The following is a 7,914-nucleotide window of genomic DNA, read 5'->3' as shown; positions in this document are numbered from 1 at the left end:
TTGAACAAGGTGACCATTAAGAACATGTATCTAATTCCTAGGATAGATAATTTATTTACCAATTGCAAGGGGCAAGTTATTTCTCAAAGATTGATCTCCGGTATGGCTATTATCAATTAAGAGTAAGAAAGTATGATATTTCTAAGATGATATTTTGAACAAGGTATGGTCACTTTGAGTTTTTGGTGATGTCATTTGGATTGACGAATGCACTGGTAGTATTTATGGATCTTATAAATAGGGTGTTCAAACCATACCTTGATATATTTATGTTAGTCTTCATAGATGATATCTTTATTTACTCTCGGAGTGAGTAAGAACATATGGGCTATTTGAGAATTGTGCTTCACACCTTAAGGGATAGGCAATTGTTTACCAAGTTTAACAAATGTGAATTTTGGTTGAAGGAGTTGGCATTCCTTGTTCATTTGGTGTTTAGTGATGGAATCAAGTTTGATCCTAAGAAGACGGAGGCGGTAAGGAATTGGCCTAAACCATTGACTCCTTCGGACATTAGGAGCTTTTTAGGTCTAGTCGTGTATTATAGAAGGTTCGTCAAAGGGTTATATTCCATTTCATTCCCTTTGATGAAATTGTCCCAAAAGAAGGCAAGGTTCCTATCGACAGATGAATATGAAAGGAGTTTCTAAACCTTGAAAGATCGACTTACCTCTGCTCCTATTTTGACTATATTGGAAGGATTAGAAGGGTTTGTTGAATATTGTGATGCTTTAAGGGTCAGTTTGGGTTGTTTCTTGATATAAAATGACAAGGTTATAGCCTATGCTTCTAAGAAATTAAAGGTGCACGAGCGTAGCTACCCTACTCATGATCTTGAGGTAGCGGCCATTGTGTTTGCTTTAAATATTTGGTGGCATTACCTTTATAGAGTGCATGTAGATATATTTACTGATCACAAAAGTGTCCAATATGTGTTCACCCAAAATGACCTCAACTTAAGGCAAAGAAAGTGGCTTGAGCTCCTCAAGGAATATGACATAAGTGTGTATTATCATACGGGAAAGGCCAATGATATTGTCGATGTGCTTCATAGGCTGTCTATGGGTAGTGTGGTTCATGTTCATAAGGGTAACATGGTGTTGATAAGGGATGTTCACCGATTGGCTAGATTGGAGTTGAAGTTGAGTAGTTCTGATGATGGTGGCATGTTTGTGCAAAATGGGTCTGAATCGTCCTTGGTGTTAGATATTAAGTCAAAACAAGACCTTGATCCGTCATTGGTGGAGTTGAAGAAATTAGTGGGAGAGAAGAAAGTATAAGTCTTCTCCTAAGGAGGAGATGGGGTACTTCATTACCAAATCTGATTATGTGTTTTGGATGTAGATGGCCTAAGGGGTTTGATCCTGAAGTAGGTCCATAATTCTTCATATTCTATTCATCCTGGTTCAACCAAAATGTATAGAGATTGAACGAGGTGTATTGATGAGGTGGAACAAAAAGGGATATAGCAAAGTTTGTGGTCGAATGCCCAAATTGTCAACAAGTCAAGGTCGAGCACCAAAGGATGGGTGGCGTAGCCCAAGACATTGAAATCCCCACTTGGAAGTCGGAGGATGTGAACATGGAGTTTGTAGTATATTTGCCTCGTACTAAAAAACATCATGAGTCAGTTTGGGTGGTTATAGGTAGGATGATGAATTTGGCTCACTTTCCACCGATCAAGACTTCTTATAGTGCTGAGGATTATGCTAAGTTATATATTTAGGATTCGGTAAGGTTGCATGGTGTTCCATTGTCGATCATTTCGGATCATGGTACCCAATTCACTTCTCATTTTTGGAAATCATTTCAAAGGGGTCTTGGTACTAATATGAAGCTAAGTACCATATTTTATCTTCAAACTGATGGGCAAGCCAAGTGAACAATTCAAACACGAGAGGATATGTTGAGAGCTTTTTTGTTGGAATTAAATAGAAGTTGGGATGGTAATCTACCTCTTATTGAGTTCTCTTACAACAATGCTACTACTCAAGTATCGAGATGGCACCATTCGAGGCCTTGTATGAGAGACGGTGTAGGTTTACGGTTGGGTGGTTTGAAGTGGGTGAGATGGCCTTATTGGGTCCCGACTTAGTACTTGATGCTTTGGAGAATGTGAGGATCATTAGAGAAAGGTTGAAAATGGATCAAAGTCTCCAAAAGTCCTATTTCGATACTAGGAGAAGAGATCTTGAGTTTAGTATGGATGATTGGGTATACTTAAAGGTTTCACCTATGAAGGGTGTAGTTCGGTTTGGCAAAAATCGAAAATTGACCCCTAGCTTTGTGGGGCCTTATAGGATCTTGAGATGGGTTGGCAAGGTTGCTTATGAGTTGGAATTTCCATTGGAAATGGCTATGGTTCATCTAGTATTCCATGTGTCTATGTTGAGGAAATGTATGGGTGATCTAATTTCCATTGTGCCTTTGGAAGTAATGAATGTTGAGAAAACTTGATCTATGAAGAGAGCGTAGTTGAGATTTTGGACCGGCAAGTCAAGAGGTTGAGGAACAAGGAAGTTGCATCCGTCAAAGTCCTTTGGAGGAATAAAAAAGTTGAAAGCGCTACTTGGGAAGCGAAAGCGTACATGATAAAGTGATATCCTCATCTCTTTCACTTTACTCGAGCCTAAGGTATTACATTGTCTTTTTTCAATTAGTTGGAATCCTTGCATTTCAAATTTTCATGTCATATGAATGCATAATCATGAAATGTATTTTTAATGATGTTTTAAATTGCAATATTGAATTCATGAGGGGTTGTTGGTTTACACTCTACACTACTCAAGCTAAGTCTTGTCTCATTCGAGGAAGAACGTTCCCAAGAGGGAGATATTGTAAGGTCCTGGGTGTTTTAAAGGTTTGAATGTGATATGATAAGGTAAAATAAGGGGAAAATGGCTTTGGAGGATTTTTCAGACTCGTATTTTGAAAGATGATTTTTTTCAAGAATTGCCCTAAAATAGTGAGGTCCGCAACCTAGAAGCATCGCGCCTCTGTTCCCTAGTAGTGCAAATTTTCCCGAATCTCAAGTCAAGCTCAAATGAGGATAAAATTTAACTTCTCACAAAAATGACCTATGGGGGAGCGCCTCCGTGTCGCGCCACTCTTCCTTGACAAGCCAAAAATTTGCCAAAATTGCCAGTTTTATGTAAGGGTATCTTGGGCAATTCCCTGAACATATATAGTCGAACTTAGATGAATTTTGGGGTTAATTTCCACTTTTTTGGATACCCAAACCCCTAGATTTCATTCCCCCTCCTTCCCAAATCATCTCATACAAGATTCCTCTCAACTAAAGGGTTTCAAGGATCCTTATTGAAGATCAAACTTCAAAATCTCTTCAAGCTTCTCAAGACTACTTCAATCTCTCTTCAAGATTTACTCTAAGGTATTTGTACCTTCTTCATCCATGGGTTCTTCTACCTATGGAGTCCAAAAACCTTTTCAATCAAATATCTTGATTTCAAGTAAGATTTCCGTATGGGTCATTCTAATTTCTACTTAATAGCATGAATTATGATGAAACTAACGATTATGGGCTACTTTGATACAAAATGATTTCTAATGTATGGATTGATGGTTTGCAAGTATTTTATCTACATAGGTCCTTAAAGGTTCTTGAAAGTTATGGTGGGTTGTATAGAGCATGATTTTAATTGATAAATTTCATAATGTTTATGCATAATTTCATTTATATATATATTTGAAAGTTGAAGTGACTTGAACCCATCTAGTTTTACTCTATTTTCACTAAACAATGACTTGAAGGTTATGGGATCCAATTAAATGTTTATGAAAGCTAATGACTATGTTTATAGGAGTCTTTTCAATGAAAGAATGAATGTTGGTGGAAAGGTTTCTCACCTTAGCTAATGGATTCCCTATGCGATAAGGACAATTCTTGCATATTTAAATCACCAAAGATTTTAAAGAGCTATTCTACCGAATGATAATTTGATGTTTCAAACTATATGTACGTTTATGGTACTATGATATAATATTCTATCGTATTTGACTTAGCACTGAATGGGGCTTAAGGTGGGGTTCAATAAGGGAATAATAGTAGCAACCTCCTGTTTCATTAACTATGTGCCATCGTAGGAGCCCTTGTAGGCTAGGCTAGTATATCCACATATGACCATCTAATGTTAAAGAAATGAAAGTTGACAGAGTTCTACCTTTTTAAGTAGTCTCCCCTTCCAATAAAGGGGGTTACATTGGATTCCATGTTATATATAACATGGTTTTATTGTCGGTTATAGTCACTTTACCACATATATATAATTTAAATGCTATTTACTCGATTAATCATGCATGTACTCATTTATGTAGTTTGCCTTATAAATGTCCTAAATGTTTTACATTCTATTGAGTGCTTAGATACTTAGTACATTCAAAGTACTAATGCATACTCTTTTGCCTACATGTTATTAACATGTAGGGATCTGTGCTCCTCCTCATTCTCCTCCACATGGCTAGTTGGGATTGCTTGAAGACTACTTTTGGTGAGTTCCCATAATTTGGGAACAATACCTTTTTTACTAACTTATGATATGTTGAGACCTTTAGACATCTATTATGGTACTTCATTGTCACTTTACTTGAGGGTGAGATAGGGACACGTCTTAGCCCCCGTCAAGTCTAAGATTAGAGGTATTGTTGGACATATGTATGATGATCCTTGAGAAGTATGGTTCTTGTTTATGATATTCTCCCCATAGTCCCTTTTTCTCCTTGTTTCCGCTTGTTATTGATTGTCATTACCTATGAAAGGCTAAATGAATGCTAAGAGTCTTATTTGATCTATCTTCAGGTTCCTCATTCGTCGTGTCACGTCTAGGCCCTAGGCTTGGGTTGTGACAACTTCTATGGGCCGTAGAAGGCCACTCATAGAAACTATGGTCCAAAATAAGGACCTATTGGAATTTGCATACATGGGTCTACGACAACCTTCTACGGGTCATCCATATCCCTCGTGGACTTCACTGAAGGAAAGAGTGGTTGGGTTATATGGTCCCCTTGATAGGTCGTGCAAACTCCTACGTGTTACACCCCGCGCTCTTGAGCTCAGAATGTCTTCTTAAGTTCCTTAGACACTATCATGTGAGCTGGATAAGCTACGACACTATAAAACAACTCTAAGGAAAGAATATTGTAATACCTCGTGAGAAGGAAGGTTGGAAATAGAGTCATAAGAATCCGAAAGGAATTGGAGGCCAAGTAATGAGTCGTAGGACTCGATTTACCTACGTAAGACACTAATTTAAGAGTCTTGTACACTTAAGTTGCTTAAGGATATATCAAGCTTACGTAGTGCGGATTACATCAGCTTTTAAAACAAGATGAGATTGCGAACCCATGGGGGAGAGGAGAAGGCAACACGTGGCAGCAAAAGAAGGTGCCACGTGGAAGCCTATGGAAGTGCCACGTAGAAGCAGGTGACCCACCTGCTTGGGGTCAAGTAGGTGACCCACCTACTTTGGGGTGGGCCCCACCAAGGACACATGGCAGCCTTGGAGGCTAAGGGTGGATCCGTGGCCCAATAAGGGCTTGACACGTGTCACCCTTAGGGGATGACATGTGTCACTTCCTAAGGAACCATATATATGTGTTAATGACTCTTAAGTCATTTGGAGTCCAAAAACATCAGCTAAACATAGAGAGAAACCGTGAGAGGAATAGAGTACTACGGCAACCATGGTTCAAGAAGAATTAAGGTAAGTTCTTCACTTTTCTTCCGTGAATTAATTATCTACGGTGTTCCCTAAGCATGTGGAGGTGTATATATGTATTTTGCGATGTTTACGGAATTAATTCTTCATCTTGGAAATTGAGAGAAAGTTGAAAGAACAAAGAGGGAAAATGTTAAAAACTAGTTAACAAACCCGTTTTTGGAGGGGACAGTTGTTAGTAATATTGGTATAACTTCTTGTGTATAGCTTCCTTTCGGGTTATTCAATATTTTTTGGAAAGGTATTTCATAGGTCTATAACTTTCATGAGACTTTAAAATCCAGTTTTGCTTTTATCTTCTCAAAAAAGGGTGATGAAGTGTAGAGCAGGTACTGTCCAGATTTTGGTTTTGGAAATCTTACACGGACTGCTGTTGGTGTTTTTGGCATATCGTTTTGTAAAGAATTGATGTAGGGGTGATTCGAAATTTTATGCGACCCTAAGACACATGTATATAACTTTCATGAAGGATGTAATCCTGTTTCCCTCCATTACCCCTTCGAAACGAAGCGACAAGGTAAAACAGTAAGCTGTCTAGAATTCACATTTTGATAGTTTTGAGTGAGTTGTTGCTGCAGGGGTGTAATGTATTGTTGAAGGGACTAAATACATTCTAAAAGGGGTGTGGATGCTGCTGGTTGCAGCCACACGACTCTTCGTTTCGTATAATGAAAGGCGTTATAGAATAAAGACTAGACACCCTATTTGATATCATCTTTTTGAATGAGTCATTTGGAGTTTATATTATATATTGTTGGTGTGAATTGCTGCAGGTTTTTGTTGTTGGTTGGCTGTAGGTCTTAGGGACCAAATTGTAAATTTGGATAGGGCACATTATAGGAGAGGTGCTTCTCAATTTTCGTTAACGCCTTAACAAACTAAAGAACTAGTCGAGGAAACGACTAAGGAAATAGATTCCATTAATACTAAGGTGTAACCTAGGGTGCTGGAAAGTTAAAAGGGGTTTATATTCATATTACTTTCATGTTGAATAGGTTCAAAGGACGGCGAGGCAAACAGGATAAGGAATAATTCAGACAAGGTATGTAGAACTTTCTTTTGGTATGTTTCGATATAAATGCGTACAACTATGTTTCTTTCCTTTTGGCAATGTTTAGCCTTAAATGAATTGTATATGAAGTGAGGAGATAATTCCATTCCCAGAATTCCAAGTACGCCTCATAACCCCTATCCACTGTTCAGTATTAGAGTTCCTGTAAGGATTGAGTATGGCCTAGTAAGGCTTCTACGTGTTAAACAGTAGTGTGTGGAAAGCTATCTCTCATTTCCCTTGATATGTATTTGATACGAAAATGAGATTACGATGCCATAGTGGTTCACTGAGCCCCATGAAGGGCTGGGTACAAAATATGTATACGAAGATCATCTGAAGGAAAGTACAGACTATATGAAACTTAGTTTCTTTCTTCTTTTGGGCATGTCTTTATCTTAGTCGTAAGTTGAATATGACACAAGCACTGGAGTAACTCCATTCTTAGTTATTTCGCATTTACTTTTGAATAACGAACTCTGGTAGTAGTAGAACTATTTCCCTGGAAACTTACAGATGTTAAAGAAGTACCAAATGTTAAAGAAGTACCAAATGTACAGTCTCCTATTCCTAAGGACTCTGTGATGACAGATGTCTATGATTTCCTTAAGCCGGTTGGCATTACCCTAAAATATGTCTATAATTCCTGAGACTTCACTTAATATAGCCCTAGTGGCACTCAAAGGGCACCTGAGATGATTATTATCCTGATCCACGAATGATAGTTCAGTATGATTACCCTAGTGAGTCTCAGATAATGATCTACCTATATATGATGATATGATTATAACACTGAGTCCCCTAATGGGACGGGTACGCTATATGATGATATGATTATAACACCGAGTCCCTTAATGGGCCGGGTAAGGTATATGATGATATGATTATAACACCGAGTCCCCTAATGGGCCGGGTACGGTATATGATGCTATAATTATAACACCGAGTCCCTTAAAGGGCCGAGTATGGTATATGATGATATAATGATAACACCGAGTTCCCTAATGGGCCGGGTATGGTATGTGATGATATGATTATAACACCGAGACCCATATTGGGTCGGGTACGGTATGATATATAATGATAGATAGGCATGTATGTGAAAACATAATAATGTAATCGTAACAT

This window comes from Solanum dulcamara, chromosome 7 (genome assembly GCF_947179165.1).
Source record: "Solanum dulcamara chromosome 7, daSolDulc1.2, whole genome shotgun sequence".
Lineage (NCBI taxonomy): Eukaryota > Viridiplantae > Streptophyta > Magnoliopsida > Solanales > Solanaceae > Solanum > Solanum dulcamara.
The sequence above is the reverse complement of the archived record's forward strand: the minus strand, read 5'-3'. Positions refer to the sequence as shown.